Source organism: Haliotis rufescens, unplaced genomic scaffold (assembly GCF_023055435.1).
Source record: "Haliotis rufescens isolate VD_foot unplaced genomic scaffold, xgHalRufe1.0.p SCAF_4, whole genome shotgun sequence".
NCBI lineage: Eukaryota > Metazoa > Mollusca > Gastropoda > Lepetellida > Haliotidae > Haliotis > Haliotis rufescens.
In genome coordinates, this window is record NW_025964112.1 from 36108406 (window position 1) to 36131553 (window position 23148).

Below are 23148 nucleotides of genomic sequence, written 5' to 3' on the forward strand. Positions count from 1 at the left end.
AATCAATCACATTCATCGCTTTCCCACAAGTCGTCAATTTCGTGTAATCAATATCACCACGGGGCCCCACCTTCGTCATCCCATAACAGATTGTCCAGATCATGCATTCTACTCAATATCTGTCAATCAACTGGCTGATCAGGCAGCTCAAGCCCTACTTTTGTAGAAGGAATGCCATGTATTTATATGCCACTATATGTCAACAGTGGAAGAACTGGTCCTTGTTAATAGCATGGGAAACTACTGTATTTAGGGTCGCTGTGGTCTCATTATATCATAAACAGCCTCTGAGAAACTGTGTCCTGATTGACACTGACTCCTTTGATCTTCAAAGATATTTAAATTGATGATTGTGTATTGGCACCTTCTGAGTGACTTGTTTTGAGATTTACTTGGCGAACCATGTCAAGAAAGGATCGGAATAATTAATTACTTTGATGAAATAGTATGGAATTCTTATCAGGTACTATTCATTTATTACATATTATTAATCCTGCATTTATACTTATTGACAGCATGTTTTGTTATTATGGTTTTGTTTAGTTTATTGTTGAACGCCACGCTCCGCAATATTCCAGCTATATGACAGTAGCCTGTAAATAATCAGGACGAGAAAATGCAGAGATTGAAATTATGAGCCGTCCCGTGCTATCGGGTATGCAATCATCCACGTCACCAAGCCTGACACCCTGATCTACTTGGTTGCATCTTACGACCAACTGGGGACCCATTCTAACCCCATAGTACACCATAGTACACATGGGGATTGTTGTATGTATGATTATCACTGGCTGTAAAATGATCAAACCAATGAAGCACTGCAATTGTCCATGGCCTGGTGCACTGGAACTGTCCATGGCCTGGTGCACTGGAACTGTCCATGGCCTGGTGCACTGGAACTGTCCATGGCCTGGTACACTGGAACTATCCATTGCCTGGTGCACTGGAACTGTCCATGGCCTGGTACACTGGAACTGTCCATGGCATGGTACACTGGAACTGTCCATGGCCTGGTGCACTGGAACTGTCCATGGCCTGGTACACTGGAACTGTCCATGGCATGGTGCACTGGAACTGTCCATGGCCTGGTGCACTGGAACTGTCCATGGCCTGGTGCACTGGAACTGTCCATGGCATGGTACACAGGAACTGTCCATGGCCTGGTGCACTGGAACTGTCCATGGCCTGGTACACTGGAACTGTCCATGGCCTTGTGCACTGCAATTGTCCATGGCCTGGTGCACTGGAACTGTCCATGGCATGGTACACTGGAACTGTCCATGGCATGGTACACTGGAACTGTCCATGGCCTGGTACACTGGAACTGTCCATGGCCTGGTACACTGGAACTGTCCATGGCCTGGTGCACTGGAACTGTCCATGGCCTGGTGCACTGGAACTGTCCATGGCCTGGTGCACTGGAACTGTCCATGGCCTGGTGCACTGGAACTGTCCATGGCCTGGTGCACTGGAACTGTCCATGGCCTGGTACACTGCAATTGTCCATGGCCTGGTGCACTGGAACTGTCCATGGCCTGGTGCACTGCAATTGTCCATGGCCTGGTACACTGGAACTGTCCATGGCCTGGTACACTGGAACTGTCCATGGCCTGGTGCACTGGAACTGTCCATGGCCTGGTGCACTGCAATTGTCCATGGCCTGGTGCACTGGAACTGTCCATGGCCTGGTACACTCGAACTGTCCATGGCATTGTACACTCGAACTGTCCATGGCCTGGTACACTAGAACTGTCCATGGCCTGGTGCACTGGAACTGTCCATGGCCTGGTACACTGGAACTGTCCATGGCATGGTACACTCGAACTGTCCATGGCCTGGTACACTAGAACTGTCCATGGCCTGGTACAATAGAACTGTCCATGGCATGGTACACTGGAATTGTCCACAGCCTGGTGGCAGTACATCAAAAGTAGCTTGTATATCAATAGTATTAACAGATATAGTTGCATTATATAGTTAATCTTTAGCTTTCAATTTCTTTCGACCCAAAATACACCTTATTTGAAGAAAGGTTGGCTCAACTGAGAAGACTTTAATAAATTAAGATCTGACAATCAGTGATCCCTTCTATATGGATCTTCCCACACACTTTCAAAGCAATATGAATCTAGGACTTGGGTGTTGCTATCATTTGAAATGATGCAGGTAAGTCTACATTGTTGGACTGAAAGGTACTAACTATATCAATAGTTACCTTTGACTGCAATAGTATTTCAAACAATTGCCGTTGTTGTTCCTATGATTATGATCATGATGATAGTGCATTTTACTATTGTAATCATATGGCAATAGTAAATGCTCACCCTTTATTATCATGATTATTACCTCAAGACAAAGGGTTGCCTCCAGCACAGGACAGACCTGAGTACCCCCTGGCCAGGTGAGCTTCCACAGTGAGCGGTCCTCCACACCCTATATAACCATCCATCACCTCCAGTCAGCTGGACATGGTCAAGTCCCATGTCGCACTATATAGGCTTAATGACATACGAGTCTCCTAACAGTGGTAATTAACGTTATTGTGCATGCAAGAAGCAGATTCTGATTGCACCAAGCTGATTGTAAGGGGGCATTGCAGATTGTTCCAGAGTTGACCGCCACACACCTTTATTATACCTCTGACACCATTGTTAGTTGAATATTCCAACATGATCATATCCGGGACACCAGAAATGGGCTTCTCACAATTTATGCATGCAGGGAATCGAAACTGGTTGTTCACCATGACAAGTACATACTTTTACCAATAAGCTGCACAACCATACACAACTTTTTATCAATATTCCAGCAACATCAGAAATGGTCTTCTCACATTGTACCCATGTGGGGATTAGCAACCAGACTTTGGCATGACGGGTGACTGCTTCAACCACAAGGATACCGAAACACCCTCGATATTTTAGAAGACCTGCAAATGTTTCACCTCTTCATGATAACAAAGATTTAAAGGGTCACAAGGTTCAGGCAAATTGCCACTCCAAGCATGTGTGAATCAAATACAACTTCTCTCTCTCTCTCTCTCTCTCTCTGTCTGTCTCTGTGTGTGTGTGTGTGTGTGTGTGTGTGTGTGTGTGTGTGTGTGTGTGTGTGTGTGTGTGTGTGTGTGTGTGTGTGTGTGTGTGTCCCAATCATTCTTAATATATTTAACTAATGTCATGGCTTGTAGGGACAACCTGTATCTCATTGGTAAGAGGTTATACAAAGATTAAGAGGTTTAAGTTTCATATAAGTCATGAAATGCAATCTCAAAATACAATGTATTTACCTCTCAATATAAGAGAGCCTCACCACCCGATGTTGTTAGTCGCCTCTTACGACAAGCACTAACCTCTTATGGCAAGCATGGGTTGCTGAAGAGCTATTCTAACCCTGACCTTCCATGGGAATCAAGAATACAGCCCTGTCAAGTACACATACCCACCCCACTGAATGCATTGCACTGACACATCTAGCCTTAGTTACAAAGGAGAAACAATACTAGATGCATGCTTGGCTGTAACTTCAATATAAACCCTATGCACCACAACAGATCAAACTGTAACATCTTCAAACAGGTTTGTTGCTGTCAATTATTTATAAACATGGGTCATGGAAGACTGCTCTGTTTCACAGGACCACAGAACAGAGAGCCATACAGACATCTATAAATATGATTGGTCACAGACAGCCGTCCCTGCGACAATAACTGACGGATCTTCCACACAACTTGTTTATATCTTTCAAGTGAAGATGGGGTGGGGCAGCCCAGTGGATAAAGAGTTGTTTCATCATGCTGAAGACCTGTGTTCAATTCCCTATGGTGTCCCCTGCCATGACATGGCTGCAACTCATCTGTTAAGTAAGCGAGTGAGTAGGAATCTACTCCGCTTTTAGCAATATTCCTTCCTTATGATGGGAACATTAAGTTGTTGATGTTGTTTAACGACACACTCAGCAATATTCCAGCTGTATGACGGTTGTATGTAAATAATTGAGTCTGGACCAGACAATCCAGTGATTGACATCATGAGCATCGATCCACGCAATTGGGATACGATGACATTCATCAATCAAGTCAGCGAGTCTGACCAACCGATCCCATTAGTCGCCTCTTACGACAAGCATACTCGCCTTTTACGGCAAGCATGGGTTGCTGAAGACCTATTCTACCCCGGATCTTCATGGGTAAAGAACATTAAGAATTGGCTTCAGGCTTTGTACCCATATGGGAAACCGAACCCGGATCTTCAGTGTGATGTGCCAACGTTTAAACCACCAGGCTATATTGTAATGTCACACAAACATGGGTGGCACAGGTGTCCCTGCCAACTGAGGCGCTTCAATTTGCCATGCAGAGTTGTGTCCCTTGAGCACACCAGAAACCTGTGATTGTGGGTTTGAATCCTAGCTGGTTTGCCCCAATTATGTTTCCAGGTTTGTCAGCATCATAGGCGTGGTGTCTACCCTTGAATGTAAAACCATCCAGTCACCAATAATCCAGCCCATCAAACATTTAAACAAATCTTCATAAAACAAAGACAATAGGAAAATACCTACCATGTACCAGTTTAACGACCAATTTGAAATTGTGGCCAGGTGTAAATATTCTGCAGTCCAACATTGTTCCACCCTCCCACGTCTGGCCAGCCATGTATATATACACTGTCTGTCCCAAGGTGTGCAACCTGCCAGTCAAGTCTTTCTGGCACCTACCCAATACTGACAGTTTCATTGAAAGGTATGCACTAAACCTTTCTATTGAAGCCACGTAAACAGGATCCCGACTTCCTAAATTTGTATAGGAATTCAATTCAGCACAAGCAAATTATGAATCCATAAGTAATAAAAAGTTGGTTGACATGGGACATTTGTTAGTGTCCAACTATGAACATGAATGGTTATCAAGTCTTAGAATGGCATTTAGAAGAGATACCCATAAGGAACAGAATGTATGGATGTCAGCTTCTTTATTATAAGGAACACATCGTTTCGAGTATATGTTAACCCGTCATCACCTGATCAGGAATGCTTATATTGACAAGGCGGATCCTTGATACATCAGTATGCGTGAAAAATCGCAAAGAGCAATAAAGAATGAAGCTTGCTCTATTTCATGATCAAACATTGTTCTATCATGAAGTCATTTCTGGAGATTCAAATATGTGCTCTCAACATGATGACGTCATATACAAGACAACGATATTTTAGAGAGGGAAGTGTATATTAACATGATTAAGTTGTTCCCATTATATGTAGCTGGGCTACGTAGATAAACGCAGTGGCCGGACGATCGCATCCAAAACTGTTAGAGACATGTAAATTGTTATTAGGGGAAAAGGAACAGATAATCAACTTGAGGTTTATGAGAATATGCGGAAAATACCAAATTTAAACCACCTGTTTACAAAATGGACTTTTCCAAAATTGCCGAAGTTTTATGGTAAAAGTCCACACTGCACAAAGTCATCACATTTTAATCCGAACTGCATCAATGGAAACCCTATTTGAAGCAGTGAGTGAGTGAGTGAGTGTTCCAGTGTTTACCGTATTTCACTAATATCATGACATGTCAGCTCTGATTAGAGAGGAAGGCCGCAAGTGATGCAAGTTTTATGGACATGAACTTCTTTGCGTTTCTTTTATTTTGTTTGTTGTTGTTTAACGCAACACTCAGCAATATTCAGACAGAATGATAGTGGTCAGTAAATGATAAATATGGACCAGACAAACAAGTGATTGAGCAGTCATCCATGCCCTCAGGGTATGCTGGACTTGTTATTTAGTGAGTGAGTGAGTTGGGTTAAACGCCGCTTTTAACAGTATTCCAGTTATATCACGGCGTGTCAGCTTAAAATGGTAGGAAAGCCTGAAGTGATGCAGGTCTCAGACGTTTACCACTTTGGTGAAACCCACGAGTGCGGGTATGGTGCTGACAAACCTAGAAACATAATCAGGGCGAACCGAGATTCGAACCCACAATCATAGGTTTCTGGTATGCCCAAGGGACGCAACTCTGCGCAGCGAATCACTGCGCTTTAGACGACTGGGCCACCCATGCCCCCTTTGTTATTTACATAACATAAATACAGGAAACAAATAATTAGCCACAGATTTTACAAACTGAAATACATTGTCAACTGGACATGCTCAATATCATGAAAACTATTACCTGGTATAAAAATAAAGGCAGCACCTCCTTTCAAAGCTACCCTTTATATACACCTGTTTTGAGACAGTGACCAAAAAAACCTGTCTCTCCTAAGTTACAAGCCAACAAGAGCATTCCTCCTACATTGCAACCACACAAGTGCATTTCACCTTAAAAATATAAACATGTCCTCCTTTACTCCACATTCTTTATAGCTGTGTTCAGTGAATATGTCAACACAAAAATAGGCCTACCATATACTTCCAATAAACACTCAAAAGCTGTGACCAAGCTGTCAGCAATACCCTTATATAATGCTATAGATGGCATAGATATTCCCTTGCATAACTTTTAACAGAATCGAAACCCGAGCCTGTCACGGATGGCTGATCCCCTTCATCGATTGTGTCATGTATTCTTACGATTGATACAACCTTACATATCAAAGAGATAAATACGGACTTCATATACTGAATATAAGACCCTTCCATTTAACATGCAACAATATTTAGGCAGGTATACAGCAAGGTTGTATAAGTGTGCACAATTTCCACCACATGGATTGTTCAGGCTTATTTGCAACATTGCATTGGAATGGTGGTATCAGGGATTTATCCAGACCAGCATGAGACATCTTAGCATGGAGGGAGGGGATAACATGGCACATCTAAGTAAATACAGCATGAGAGAGGGCTTACACCTTGAGACATGTTAGCATAGTGGAGAAGTGAGTAAGTTGGCTTTAAATGCTGCTTGAACAGTATTCCAGTTATATCCTGGCTTGCAAGCTTTTTGATGGAAGAAAGCCTGAAGATGCAGGTGTGAGACGTTTACCACTTTGGTGAAACCCACGAGCACGGGTATGGTGCTGACAAACCTAGAAACATAATCAGGGCGAACTGGAATTCAGACCCACAATCATATGTTTATGACGTTTCAAAGCAAATTGCGGCGGCTTTATAAGAGACTGGGTCACCCGTGCCTCAACGTAGAGGAGGAGGAGACAGCTTATACAACCAAGCATATATAGAGAGCATAGAGAGCATAGAGAGCATAGAGGAAGGAGACTTAAAATAAACCACTGAAGTTGCCAATCTTTACCAATATTGGCACTTACATATATCATTGTTGCCCTTACTGGATTTCCAAGGCACTGGCCTCTCCACCCAGTCAAGTAAACACATTATGTAAGAACATGGCAGCGGATAGCCCTGCTTCATTGGGTGTAAATTGGCCAGGTTTCAAGTGGATTAACTTGGCTAATCTGTAGAACAAATCCCACCTAGGTATTTGTGTTGTGAACATACTATGTTGATAAAATCTCATGGAGTGTGAAACACTCTAAGTTTGCCTTGCAGCACTGCCAGTACAATGGACGGCTGGGAGATCAGGGGAGATAATTCAGCCCACAGGATTGTGTTTATCTAAGGGTTTAACTCATTTTTAGACACTCAATACCCTGGGTGCTGTAACACAGGTGATCTAAATAGTGTAGTCATCTGATGAAATGACGGTGCCAAAATATCTATCTAAAAAAATCTTGTATTTATCATGTTTAGATATTTTTATTGTAAGGGCGACTAACGGATCGTGTTGTCAGGCTCGCTGACTTGGTTGATGCATGTCATCGATCCCAATTGCGTGGATCGATGCTCATGATATCAGTCACTGGAGTGCCTGGTCCAGACTCAATTATTTACAGACTCATATAGCTGGAATATTGCCGAGTGCGGAGAAGGAAAAATAGAAGTTTTTATCACATTTCAAAAGAAATGAAAATAGTCTCCACTTTATATTTACAGTTGACAATTGTCACTCAAACTAATTATCAAGTGGTAAACTATTTTTTCAGTCATAAACTCCAAACTTGGTACAGGTAGCTTTCAAGTCAGTGCATTGCCTCGTTATTGCACCAGCCACCTGGACCACTAGGCATATGAGTTGAGTGAGTGAGTGAGTTGGGTTTAACGCCGCTTTTAACAGTATATGCTTAATATGGGAGGAAAGCCCGAAGTGATGCAGGTCTTAGACGTTTACCACTTCAAGCACGGGTACCAGGTGCTGACAAACCAAGAAACATAATTGGGCGAACCAGGATTTGAACCCACAATCATAGGTTTCTGGCGTGCCCAAGGGGCGCAACTCTGCACAGCGAATCACGGCACCTCAGACGACTGGGCCCCCCGTGCCCCCCATATGAGGTGAAGTGAAGTGGGCTTAACATCGCGTTCAAGATTATTACTTGTGTCAGTCCAGACTAAAGATTTAACAACAAACAACAAAAACACCACCAGTCTTCCGCTATCCGAGCAGACACTCTATCCACTAGGCCACGGAGGCGGTCTAGTTGGAACATGGAAGTGGTGGCCAGGACATAACATAACCAACATTTATTTTGTTGGCCAGCATATTTGTCAGGACCTGGCACAGACAGTAGAATGTTGTGACTGGCGAAACCCTGTTACCAATTTGACAGATATGCAAAAAAACACATACACATATACTGGTGAAAACAAATAAGGGCACAATAAAAAAAAGAAGGAAATAAGCTTTACTGTCAGGACATTTGGAATAGCACACATACAAAATCAACACGTCAGAATTAAATGTTGAGATGTGTTTGTGTGCATTGTTTCCAACTCATATTTGGTAGACAAGGCTGGGAACCCATGATAGCGTTTCATTTTACTGTGTCTGAAACTGAGTGTTCCCTTATTTATTTCCATCAGTATATTTGCATTTGTCTACCAGACCAGATATTGTTGTCACGGTTAAAGTGGTGTTAGTAAAATAAACTCATTCTTCCTCTTTGTACATAACCATGAGAAAATCATTAATTAAACATTAAAGAACATATGTTCTCCCTTGATTCCAAAAGACAATTATTGAAATTCTGTTGTAGGTTTGCATAACATATCACTTCACTTGATTTTTGTTTTGAGAAGTCAATCAAATATGACTGCTGAGACAATATAATTAACAATTAAAAATGACTGCTGAGAGAATATAATTAACAATGTCTGAAATAATATGTTGATTTTTTAAAATTCATGGTTTTTTAAGGTTACTGATTAATATGCTGCTACATAAAATTTACCAGTTGAAAACTGTAATGATAAGTGGGGAAATCCATTGGGTCCATGAGGTATGATCAAACATAGAACATGTCATTGACTGGAACATATTTCCATTTTAAAAACAGATACAGTAAACTATGGTTATAACAAACTCAAAGGGACCATTAATTTTGGTTTGTTATAATCATAGTTCGTTATAAGCATATACACAGCACATGGCTGGGATCAAAATACCAGTTTGTTATATCTGTCAGTTTGTTATAAGCATGTTCGTTATAAACATAGTTCACTGTATCTCCAAATACCTAAATATGCACCAGTTCATGGCTCAAGGCTGACAGATCTGTTTAAATCTTGATCCAAGAAATACTGAATATCCAGAAACAAACCCTACCCTCATTTGAACCAAATTCCAAATTCCTGGAAACCAGGAAAATTAAATTAGTAAAACATTCTGAATAGCAAAAGTACCAATTCATGGCTAAACTGACAGCTTTGCAAAGATTGACAAGAAAAATTAAATGTTCTCCGAGTTGTCCCCTGCAGGACAGACAGCACCCATTCCCAAATCCGCAGGACATTTTAGTCGACCACAGATTTCAAGATGGTTAGAAACTGAAACCAATATACATGTATCATCATTGAAATTGATTAACTGAAACAACACTGCAACCCACCACCAGATACAAACACCCCCAACCCTTACACTGTAACACAGATCAATACATGGTTCAGCTTAGAGTCCCACGTCTCAAACCCAGCTAAAGAAACCTATCTACCATGCCTCTGATAATGATATTATCCCCTGTCTCACTGACACAATACACAACCGATGCTTGAAATCAGCATGTGTGCCATGCATGACTGTCACCAGATCTACAGCGGCTGCAGGGACCTGGACAAAATATACAACCCAGTCACTGCTATTGACGACACTATACCCATACATGTGTATAAAGTGACACATTTGCCACAATAATATCCACCTTAATCTTATAATCAGCATAACAAGGCATGAAACGTACATTCTGTGAAATGTACAAGCATGAAATATACATGGGATACAAACAGTGGAAGAATAGAGGTCACTTGTGATACATTCCTACAGGGATTACACAGGAATGTATTTGTGTCAAGGTTTATGAATGCGAAAGCTGTATATCACTATCAGTGTTCTGGCAATCCAACATGGTGTCACATACAGATTATAGGTGATAAACACAGGAATGTGTGCCACTTCTGCAGTGCATAGCTATCTTTTATATTGTCCTAATATGATATATATTCATACATTTAAGTCATTACATAAATTCTTCATCTCAAAGAGACAAATTCTTGTAAGAAATTAAACAGTTCCGTAACCTTTCATCATGTTCATGCTGGCAAAGTGGGTGTGAATTAAAAAGAGGCTTCCGTTTGTTGTGAGGCCAAATCAATTGGTTCTTTTAGTAATATCACAGATTCGTCTGCTGTAGATTAAAGCAAAGATTACAGTTACAAGTGTTCATTTGAAAGAAATCTCATTTCTAGCCTACAATTGTTACCATTTCTGTCTATAACGATCTGTTAATGTTGAACTCTTATTTCATTGTACATATATAGAGGATTCATCACGAGTGTTTTTTAATATGGGAAATATCAACCGAGTCTTAGTTAATCGGTATTTGCCGAGCCTTTGGCGAGGCAAATACCGATTAACGGAACAAGGTTGATATTTCCCATATTAAAAAACACGAGTGATGAATTCTATTTATCATTTTCACATTTTTGCTTCCAAATTAAGGAATAATTGCATTAAACATTAACATCAGCAACTTGTCGAAATCTTACGTATAGATCGTGCGTAGTGATACATGTTTTCTAATAGCCATGTAAACCAAAATAAACAATTCGCTGAGAAAAAAAGTTCCTAGGATTATTTTAAACAAAATACTTGAACAGACTTTTGCAGAATAATTGAAACTTTAATAACGGTAACAACAACGATTCTGTGTAATCTGATTATATCTCTGGTGTAACTTCACTTATAATATATAGTTTCAAATCAAACCGCTCGCTCTTCCGGTTATCTAATTTGCATATCTAATTTGCATACTTATGTCATTGGGGTATGACATACATGTTTTTATGTCATAAGCTTATGTCATGGATAAATGCTTAAGTTAAATGATAAAAGATGTTATTTTTCAGTTAATTGATTTCACCAACCGGATACAAAAGCCACAGTAAAACAATATATATATTAAAAATAGTTTTAAAATTTAAATTAAATTAAATTAAATATAAATTACAAATTTATTCCTTTCCTGATCACTCCATCTTTAATTTATTTGGATAAGAATAACAGCATGAGTGAGTGAGTATGGTTTTACGCCCCTTTTCGCAATATTCCAGCAATATCACGGCGGGGGACACCAGAAATGGGCTTCACACATTGTATCCAAGTCGGGAATCAAACCCGGGTCTTCAGCTTTTATGAGCGAACGCTTTAACTACTAGGCTACCCGTCTTCCCCCTACCTTTTAGTAACCCTAGATACAATGTTTTCATTAAAAAGCAGACTTTCAAGCCAATATTTGTTACCAGTTCTGTCAATAGCATATCTCTTACTGTTTTATTTTAATATACATCAACATTGATCGTTATTATCGCAGACCCTTTGACTTGCTGAACTCAAACGCTGCTTCATGTGTCCATTTTGATCTAGATTTTCTTCCTCTCACATGGGGGTTGTGGGGAAGCTTGGTGTTTAAAGTGTTCGCTCGTCATTCTGAAGACACAGGTTCGAGTCCCCACATGGGTACAATGTGTGAAGCCCATTTCTGGTGTCCCCTGCTGTGATATTGCTGGAATATTGCTAAAAGTGGCATAAAAATGGATCCACACTCACTCCTCTTACATGTGTGACATGTCATTATCAATTCCAATAGATTTGACAGATATAAAACAGTTATAGAAAATGTATGTATATGAAATTATGACAGAGAGGCACACATTGTAACCTACCCAACCAGTGTCACTATCAGTTATAATCAGCTAATATAAACCTCCACACCTATCTGGACTTCATATGGCCTGAAAATGACAGTTATATTATTGACGTTATTGACGTTATTGACTGATATTGGCAAGATATCAACATGATCAACAAGATTTATACTTCACAATAGTGGCTATTGACTACCCCTGAAAGGGAAATATACTTGTTATGTACACTTATATATTGGCATTACCGGAGATAGTGGCTTATTGTACAGAACCATCCCACTGACGATAAATGTCTAGTTAGTCCACAAATATGTCTTTATGTGTTAGGCGTTCACAGAGTTTTGCTTTTCAAATGCTCTTATGTATGTAGCTATGCATGTATTTATGTATACTTTTCAAAAGAAGTTAAAGAACACACAATTCTTTCATATTACTGTTATTAATCTGTCTTGGCTGACAGAGTAATATGAAAGAATTGGGTGTCCTTTTACTTCTTTTTAGTAGTATATGTATCAGACCATTAAAAAGTTTGGACAATGTGAACTATTTTCTTATGGAGTGTTCAAGCTACCTTTGAGTGGTCCCTGAGTGTACAGATATATTGACAGAGAGAACGCATGAATTTAATCTGCAAAGCTCTATGAAAGATAACACATAAAGACATGGTTGTGACTTAATGTAAGACACCCCTCAAACTCAAAGGTAGGAAGAATATTGTTCATATTCTCAAAACTTTTTAAATGATCCAACAGATACATACATAAATATAACTACTCAATAATCTCTTCTTGCCAGTTGCCATTCAACATGTTCAGAAGTAATCAGCAGATCCTGGTATGAAAGAGAGACAACTCTGAACAGTAGTAAAGTCCACTGCCTTAATGAGTGAGTGAGTTGGGTTTAACAGTATTACGGTTATATCACGTACAGCATGTCAGCTTGATGTGGCAGGAAAGCCGGAAGCGATGCAGGTCTCGGATGTTTACCATTTGGGTGAAACCCATGAGCACGGGTATAGTGCTGACAAACATAGAAACATTCCTCTTGACCAAGGAGGCAGTCAACAAAGACATGAAGTTGTGACCTCAGCTCTAAACCTGCCAGTTTGTGAGTTGGGTTGTGAGTTGGGTTGTGAGTTGGGTTTAACGCCGCTTTTAACAGTATTCCAGTTATATCACGGCGTGTCAGCTTAATGTGGGAGGAAAGCCTGAAGTGATGCAGGTCTCAGACGTTTACCACTTCGGTGAAACCCATGAGCACGGGTATGGTGCTGACAAACCTAGAAACATAATCCGGGCAAACCGGGATTCGAACCCACAATCATAGGTTTCTGGCGTGCCCAAGGGACGCAACTCGGCAGTGCGAATCACGGCGCCTTAGAGGACTTGGCCACCTGTGCCCCCCAAACCTGCCATTGACAGAGATCTCTGCAACATGTTTCTGGAGAGTAATACATGTTTGTTTGTTTGTTTGTTTGTTTGTTGTTTACCGCCGCACTCAGCAATAGTAATACTTGTACTTCATGCTATAATCACCTGACCCTGTGGGGATCCCAGATTAGAACAGGTCCAAAGTTGGGTTTGAAATAAAAAAAATTGCCATCAGTACCAACACACTTTAGAAGCTGCAGGCCTAAAATTGCAGATTATTGTGACAAATTAATCGACATGTAAACTTACTGCAGGCCAAAAGGACCCATACAAGTTTTAAACTATGAGCACGAAACAGGATCTACCTGCCACAGGCCTATGGGCAGGTGCTTGTTTTGAACACTGGTTCCAAGCAATCTATGCCAGACAAAAGAGGCGACTAGATGGATTTGGTGGTCAGGTTCGGTGACTTGGTTGATTGTATGTCATCATATACAGGCGGCATGGGACATTGCTCAAAATATCAGTCCCTGGTATGTCTGCTCCAGACTCAATAATTCACAAGTCGCCATCATACAGCAAGATTATTGCTGAGGACAATGTCTAACAAGGTCAATGTTCAAACTTTGGAGCTCTCAACCAAAAGTGTTTTTTTTCTTCCGCCTACTCTCTCTGAAGCCCTGGAGATGAGAAACACAAAGCTGATATGGTTAGACTTGTATGTTTTATCCACACCGCTTCAGGCATACCGTTAGAACAAGGACAGGTCCCTGACTACTTTTCAGGTCCTACTAGACGTACACCAGGCAGCGGAGTTGTAAGCAAACACTTGTCACTCACATAAACTCTTATATCACTGTGAGTGTCGCCGACCCAGCTAATTTTGACTGTGTCAATAACCCAGGTGTGTAGATTTCTGGGTTGTCACTTCCTAAACTCATGATACTGGTATTCATGTAGATCATCGTCTGAATGCCCCACAGCTTCCCACGCCACTACTTGAAGTAACAGCAATCACTATACTGAATATATTGGGGTGGGTTATCACTGGTCTGCATGTTAGTACCAGAGTTTCTTATTTCAGTATAGATGGTCCCTCATATCATTAATTCAATAATGAGAACCCTTGCCCTTGTTATTAAATTCTTACAGCATTTTCATGTCTGCCTATAGAGAGTGAGTGAGTGAGTTGGATTTATCACTGCTTGGAACAGTATTTCAGTTATATCATGGCATGTCAGATTGATGTGGGAGGAAATCCTGATGTGCTGCATTCTTAGAAGTTTACCACTTTGGTGAAACCCACAAGTACGGGTATGGTGCTGCAAAACATAGAAACCTAATAAGGGCAACCAGTGTACGAACGCCAGTACTGAAGTAACAACAATCACTACACTGAATATAACGGGGCTTGTCACTACCAGAGAGTTTTTTATGTCAATCCTTCATCATAACTCCTTGCCATTAGCCGTCTCTTACAACAAGTATAGTCTCTTTGTCTTCAGATACCAAATCTGGCTCTGACAAAACAGTGATATAACTACAAAGTTTTAGCAATGATACATCATTGTACATGATTTTGGCCAGTTCAAAGTTAAGTGAGAAGTTACTTTCAGCAAAATGACAGCTAAATCAGGCCAGACATCACCAAGAATTGTCTGGGACATAAAATCTTTTTCAATAGATTTTTTGTGTGTTTTTTGTTTGTTTGTTTAATGCCGCAGTCAGCGATATTCCAACCATATGATGGCAATCTGTAAATAATCGAGTCTGGACTAGACAATCCAGTGATTGACACCATGAGCTTTGATCCACACAATTGGGATGCGATAACAAGCATCAACCAAGTCAGTGACCCTAACCACCTGATCCCGTTAGTCGCCTTTTATGGTAAGCATGGGTTGCTGAAGACCACTTCTAACCCGGATCTTCACGGGACCTTTTTCAATAGCATAATCTGTTTCCAGGATATCCAGCATGCTGGATGTAAGGCATGACTAGATGGAGCACATGATCAGGCTCAGTAACTTGGTTCCACATCATCATACCCCAACAGAGTGGAGCATTGCTCATAATATCAATCACTGGATTGCCTGGCCCAGATTTGAGTATTTACATGCTGTGTCACACAGTTGGAAAATAGCAAAGTACAGCAGTAAATAACAAACAAGCTAAAATTATGATTGAGATATGTATGGTAATATGACAGTGTATTGTTTCTAACACTTGTAATCGACCTTGAAAAGAACTAAATGACCCCCTTTCCTGAGGAGCAATGTGATCAATAACTGTATTGTCTGATACTGGTCATGAAATAGGTAATGTTGGTTGGTTGGTTTGGTGTTTTACGCCGCACTCAGCGATATTCCAGCTATATGACGGCGGTCTGTAAATAATCAAGTCTGGACTGGACAATCCAGTGATTGATATCATGAGCATCGATCCACGCAATTGTGAACGATGACATGCTTCAACCAAGTCAGCGAGCCTGACCACCTGATGCCGTTAGTCGCCTCTTGCGACAAGCATCGTCGCCTTTTACGGCAAGTTGCTGAAGACCTATTCTACCCCGGATCTTCACGGGTCGAAACAGGTAATGGTCACTTGAGTTATAAATATTCATCATACCTTAATTTCTTCATGGAATAAGCCAAGTAAAAGTGGACGTAACTCATTACTCATGAGATGTTGGTACACCAGAACCAGTGACATTGATTTCCACACCATGTGTCACTGCCAGCAAACAATTGTGATATCCAGTGTATGTCAATATCAGAAGAGGGTAGAGTTCAACCACATCCCCCCCAACACACACACACAACCATCCATTAAAACACTTCACACTGGGACCAACACTAGTATAAACATACATCAAATACTTGAAAAACAGCTTGGTCATGGTGATAATGTATGCTTGCACTCATTAATTAACTTGTTTATGTCTACTGGCAATTTCTCCACAAAATAGGAAATGCAGTATTTTCTATGTTCTCCATTAAATCTAATTAACGAAGTATCATCATTATCATCACTGGATTGTGCTTATTTACAGACTGCAGTCATATAGCTGGACTATTGCCGAGTGCGGTGTTAAACAACAAACAAACATACAAACATACAAACATACAAACATCATTATCATATATCATACAGTTACACAGTAGTGTAGTTCTAAAAATGGAATATCTTCTTGGTAATAAAAAACAAGGATATAACGCTATTAAATATTAACCTTCAGTCCAGTTTTCATTATACAGCATTCACACACACTGTAATGTGTCCTTACAAAGTGATATTAGCTTTAAGATTGTCGTAAGCCCATGGTAAAGTATGGGAGTTACGATCGTTTTAACGTTACAATTGTCATAAGCCTATGGTAAAGTATGGGAGTTACAACCATCTTAGGGTTACGATTGTCGTAAGCCCATGGTAAAGTATGGAGTTACAATCGTTTTAACGTTACAATTGTCATAAACCTATGGTAAAGTATGGGAGTTACAACCATCTTAGGGTTACGATTGTCGTAAGTCCATGGTAAAGTATGGAGTTACAATCGTTTTAACGTTACAATTGTCATAAGCCTATGGTAAAGTATGGAGTTACAATCGTCTTCGCGATACGATTGTTGTAAGCCTATGGTAAAGTATGGGAGTTACAACCGTCTTAGGGTTACGATTGTCGTAAGCCCATGGTAAAGTATGGGAGTTAGGATCGTCTTAGCGTTACGATTGTCGTAAGCCCATGGTAAAGTATGGGAGTTACTATCCTTACAATGTCCCTATGATATCTAAATAAAGGTTTTGCTCTCACCTTTTTGATGACAAGAAATAATTTAAATAACTAACAAAAGCAAAGACCCCATGTTGGTTCATTAATATACATATAGGATAATACTAGATCAATAATCAAAACAGATCCTTGTATAACACGACCAACAAAGCCTGCAATGGTCCCAAGGGCCGGATGCCTTATTTCATGTTGATTCTCAACTTGTCAGGTGAAACAGGAAGTTCCTGTTCTTTACTAAAATTCAGGAATATTTTCATGAATATATGCATTCAATGCAAAAATGTACAATTAAGCATTGATGTCTCTACCTCTTTATTGCTTCTGTTATCAGTGAAATACATGTCACCAACCCAAGCATCACATTAGTTATAATTATTTTAACAGGAAGTGCGAAGGTTCTAATTCTAATTGGGGAATTTTTATTGAAATCTGCTGCCGGCTGTGCCACAGGATGCCCAATATCAGCCTCTGGGCAGGTCCAGTGAAACACCTGATCCAAGTTATGTATCAGTGGCCTACACTGCCCTGATTGGATGACTTTGTAAGTAGTGCCATGAGAAATCAGGTAACTGTCCCTCAGCTCAGACAATCAGTTATTGTCAAAGATATCTTGATATCACATGTGTTCAAAATTACAGGAAAAGGGGGTTCTTGGTCTCAATCTGCCAAGACAATCGTAACTCCAATACTTTACCACAGGCTTATGACAATCGTAGTGCTAATACTATCGTAGCTCCCACACTTTACCATTGGCTTACGACAATCGTAATGCTAAGATAATCGTAACTCCTATACATAAACATAGACTTACGACAATCATAACGCTAAGATGCTTATAACTCCCATACTTTACCATAGGCTTATGACAATCGTAACCCTAAGACGGTTGTAACTCCCATACTTTACCATAGGCTTACGACAATTGTGTCGCTAAGACGATTGTAACTCACATACTTTACCATAGGGTTACGACAATCGTAACGCTAAGACGATTGTAACTCCCATACTTTACCATAGGCTTACGACAATCGTAATGCTAAGACGATCATAACTTCCATACTTTATCATAGGCTAACGACAATAGTAATGCTAATATCACTTTGTGGAGTGGGACCCTGGTGTATAATGTTTGCTGCTTTACTTATGAACATGAGACACAAAATAAATTTTAACTTTTAACAGAGTTATGACTCCAAACCTTTCAGGTGTAACCAAAGGGGACCAGGTTCAGTTAACTGGTAGTGCTAGCAAGTGTGACTCATCCTGTTCGTGTCATCCCGAACCCGTTTTGTATATCTGCAAACCCAGTCATATCATTCATATATCAGTCTATCAGTGATAATGATTACCCTATTTACAAAGTCTCAGTTTCTCGTGAATCAACAGGACCAGGGCTAGAAACAGGCCCAGACGATGGAGACAATCATCCCCCTTCATCTTAATGCTGAGGTGTGGTATTCATCTCTTGTGGTACAGACTCTACCATCAATGTACCTTTCCATGGTTACCAGGATGGTTATACAGACTGACAGACTTAGAGCAACCCTTCCATGCCAGTTCCGCATCAAGTCAGACAAGTTCCATGAAACGTAACCGTGACAATGAGTGCAAACATAACAGGTCTTGACAATGTTCTATTTATATCCCGGTGTCTATCTACCTGACAATAACCCTGACTGCCCGACTCCACACAGAACAACATCAGTGATGATGCAGAACAAGAGACCCTCCTACCTGGCACTCCACCATCGACCTCCATCATGTTAAGCTGACCTTGTGCCAAATCCACTCCAGCCGGGATGCAGCCGAAGTCAAGGCACACTGGCCCCGCTATAACAAAACCTTGCTCTCTTTCCCAAAAGATCAATGGGAGACGTGCATGTTGCTCGTTAACCACCACGATGCTGACGAGGCAGGGGAACACAAATTGATTCAGGATCCTATGGATCGGTCCATTCATGGGCTTTGTGGGTCATACAAATCTGCCAATCAACGGATTGAAATACGAAACCATGTAAGGCGTAGTAGTAAATGAATAAATGATCGTGAGTGAATGAATTTACACCATGAATAGCGAGAAGTATTTCTGCCTTGATGATGGAAGTGAGTGATGTGCTATTGGGAGTGAGTGTGTGTGTAAAATTTCCCACCATAGGGTGGTAGAGTGGCTGAGTGAACAGCTATACCATGCCAGCCATTGATATCAAATGTGGACCAGACAAACCAGTGATTCAAAACAAGATCAATGATCCTCAGCACCATCAGCCAAGCCACAGTCTGACGTCCAATCCAATTCAGATGCCTTTCTTTACAGCAATGGTGAGGTGGGGACCAGCTCAACTCTGGCCCCTTGGGGCATAATAGGGTGGTACAGCCACTCAGGAAGCATAATACACAAAACATAATAATGTCTCTTTTGAGGCTTACTTGATTATATATACTACAGTAGAACACGGATATAACGAACACGGATATAGCGAACAAACGGATACAACGAACTGTTAAAAAATCCACGATTTAACTCCTATATAATATCATATAAAATTTATGTATATAACGAACTTTCTACAGCGAACTAATGGATACAGCTAACTGATATCTGATCACCGACAAGCCCATTTACCACTAATTAGTGACGTGTACAGCAAACTGAGAAATCTCTCAGTGTCAAGTGTCACTGACAATTGGCTGTACGCAATCAGCGGCAAATCAACACAATGGCGGCGAATCAATACAATCAGCGGTGACGGATCAACCTTGTTAAATTTGCATTGTGTTAATCTTAACTGTACATGTAATCTTGTCTGTAAAACAAACATTAAACATATACATTTTACGAGATTGACTCCAAGTGTCAGTTCACTTGCATATGCTATCACGGCGGGCAATAGTAAGAGGAAAGCTATCAGTTTAGACACGAAATTGAGAATTATTAATGCTGAAAGACATTGCAATTATGAAGAAGAGAGAATCCATTCTTGAATCCTGCGACTCGACTGACTTTGGCCCCACCCGGATGAGGTTACGAGCTGCCAATCGCCAAGACGTAGAGGACACCCTCTTCAAGTGGTTTCAAGCCGTGAGAAGCGAAAACATTACGCTTAGTGGTCCGTTACTGCAGACCAAAGCTGGCGAACTTGCAGTGAAATTAGGCCATGAAGATTTCACATGTAACACTGCAATTACGTGTATTGTGTTTTGTCTTATCCAAGATGGCGGACGTTTCCGAGCAAAAACGTGTATAACGAACAACGGATATAACGAACTGATTTCTCTGGTCCCTTGTAGTTCGTTATATCCGTGTTCTACTGTACTCAAAAGAAGTTCAAGAACACCCGATTCTTTCATATTACAAACATGCTAACCCAATGGTTTGGTTTTTGGTTTTTTAAATTTTTTTCAGATATACTTAAAGAAACTATATCATGAGTTGATAATGACTTGTTATAATTATTACACATAGATAAACGACACATGATCAGCTGATGATAATTAACTGTGTTAACAACATTAGCAACTAAATGCATCACCAACTGGCTCAATTTGTACTCTGCCTTCAATGACAGCATGCAAGAAGAATGGCTTACATTTTGAACATGGTACGCCACATGTCGCTTATTGAAAATTGAATTATCGAGTCTGTTGAATTTCTGTATTGAGCCAATTATTGAGTTACCAATATGTTGACATTGTTATTTGTCCAGTGTAGAAAACAGTGGACTGGCAACTTCCGCAGACTCGCCATTACAGTCGTCTGGTCAGAATGTATCTAAATTCTAAACACTGCCTTTGGGTCAACCAACTCTGTGTTGTGACTTCAGCCTTGTTCCCCAACACCTGAACTGTTAATGAATGTCTCAATGCTGAGACTGCTTTGTGAAGGGTGACAATGTACTTGTGACTGCATAACCTGAAGTAATGTTTCTTCTACTGCTTCTAAGATTGCACAGTATTACCGGCATACTGTGCATGAGTGAGTGTTTGAAGATGCTTTTCAGATGATACACATCGGAATATTTTTTCCATTATGTATTTGGTAAAAACAATATAACAATTTGTTATTATTTGTATTGTTTAACCTAAAATCTACACATACATTCATCAACAATGTTTCCCTTCAAAAGGGATTGACAAAACCACAGAAACATGAGGAATCTTTCTCTCACTTTGTTATCTCCCCTGTATCCATGACTACAAAATGGCGGCGACTGACCATGCTGAGTTAGACCAAAGACGTATAAATATATAGATATATATATGTATATACGTCTTTGGTTAGACGTTGCTGCAAACAAGGAGGAGAAAATCAGAGGTTTGCACCACTTTGGCTTAAAAAAAACATAAATAGCTCCCAATATATTTCAATATGTATTGCAAAATATCACATTCTGGTGTCCAGTTAGTCCATAATGAAAACAAATCAAACAAACTGATGCATTCAGGAAGAGGCACAAAGGGAAATCTTGTACTGTGTCAACAGTTTCGCTTAGAAATAACATGTTTATCAATTTTTATCCATGAGAAAACGTCAAAATATATATTTTTAGTTTTTGTTGCAAATCGATCATGAAATGGGACTTATTTCTTTAGTCTGTTTTTGTTTTACAAGTGTGGTGCGGTATCTTTGACAATTTGAGTTTTTGTGTCTGACTCTGCTTCACTGCTTCATATCGAAAAGACAGACATATATCATCTAGTTTTCAGTTGCTAAGCATGAAAGTCAAAGGCTCCAAATTAACATTATAGACATAGGGTCCCTAGATTCAAATATGCTGTAGCAGAAAGCACTCCGATAGACTACAGTTTGTGTTTCATAGTGACTAAAAATTATACCATATACATGCTAAATGAGCTGATCCATAAAGTCCAAGAAGATGGCTGCTACAAGTGAAAGGGTTATTGAACACTGTGAATGAATGCTACAACTGAAAGGGTTAGTGAACACTATGAATGCTTGCTATTGATCTCATCAGTAGAAATCAGTCAGTCTCCTTATCTCTATCAGCACAATTGTTAGTTTGAGGACTCAAAGCTGTCCAATTCCAAGCAAGTGTATGCCCGGTTTGTTTAGAAATACTTTGTACCATCAGCATCGAGTCGTCATCAGAAGCAGCACACGCTGCTGAAGTGATGCTGTTGGAGCTGAGTGCCGCCACAGCCATTGTTTCAATCATTCACACTCATTCACATGCTTCTTTCACAAGTTCAAAGGGTGAAACATGTTCAATATACTTTCCTTCACACTTGACAGGGAGATATACTTAAGTTGTTTTTCATAAACATGATAATTGAATTAAGCTATGATTTAAAAAAAACATTGAATTATGTGGAAAGCCCACCTGAAGAAAATGTTGGTTTCTGTATTTTTTCATCAGTGATCATAGATTCTGTCATTGTTCAATATCATACAGGTCTTCTCATGACAGAATAAAACAATGTTCATATACACAACAGGTGGAATATTCTCAAAATATTGGGGGCTAGCTAGCCTTAAGATTTACCAGACAGTTTCAAATTTCACTAGCTTCACTATGCAAAATCAATTAAACCCAAATTGCAAATATGTTGTTACTGATATTAACTTTATTATTTTATTTTTTTTATGGTTGTATTGATTTACAGAAAAGGGAGAACTTTTCATGTTACAATTAAGAGGTGTGTATAAACAAATTACTGTTACAATTTCGGGAAGCCAGTTGGGATAGGGACATTTCAGAATTTTTAGGTCAACTGAAATTTTGCTAGCCACAGGATTTTAAGCAGGAGGCTGCTATTT

At 40.1% G+C, this 23148-nt stretch overlaps 1 protein-coding gene across 4 annotated transcripts in view; it reads right to left on the reverse strand.

Moving 5' to 3' along the window:
• The window catches only part of LOC124134710 (uncharacterized protein DDB_G0284459-like), a 118573-nt gene that overhangs the window by 92531 nt on the left and 2894 nt on the right, over positions 1–23148 (reverse strand). For 2 of the 4 annotated variants that reach the window (XM_048381780.1, XM_046499748.2), the window contains exon 1: positions 19107–19228. The exons of 1 other annotated variant lie outside the window; for it this stretch is intronic. The gene's annotated coding sequence lies outside the window, so the exon portion shown is untranslated. Of the gene's footprint in view, positions 1–4557; positions 4629–19106; positions 19229–23148 lie in introns of those variants that run through there. One more of the 4 variants, XM_048381779.1, reaches the window with a different exon arrangement.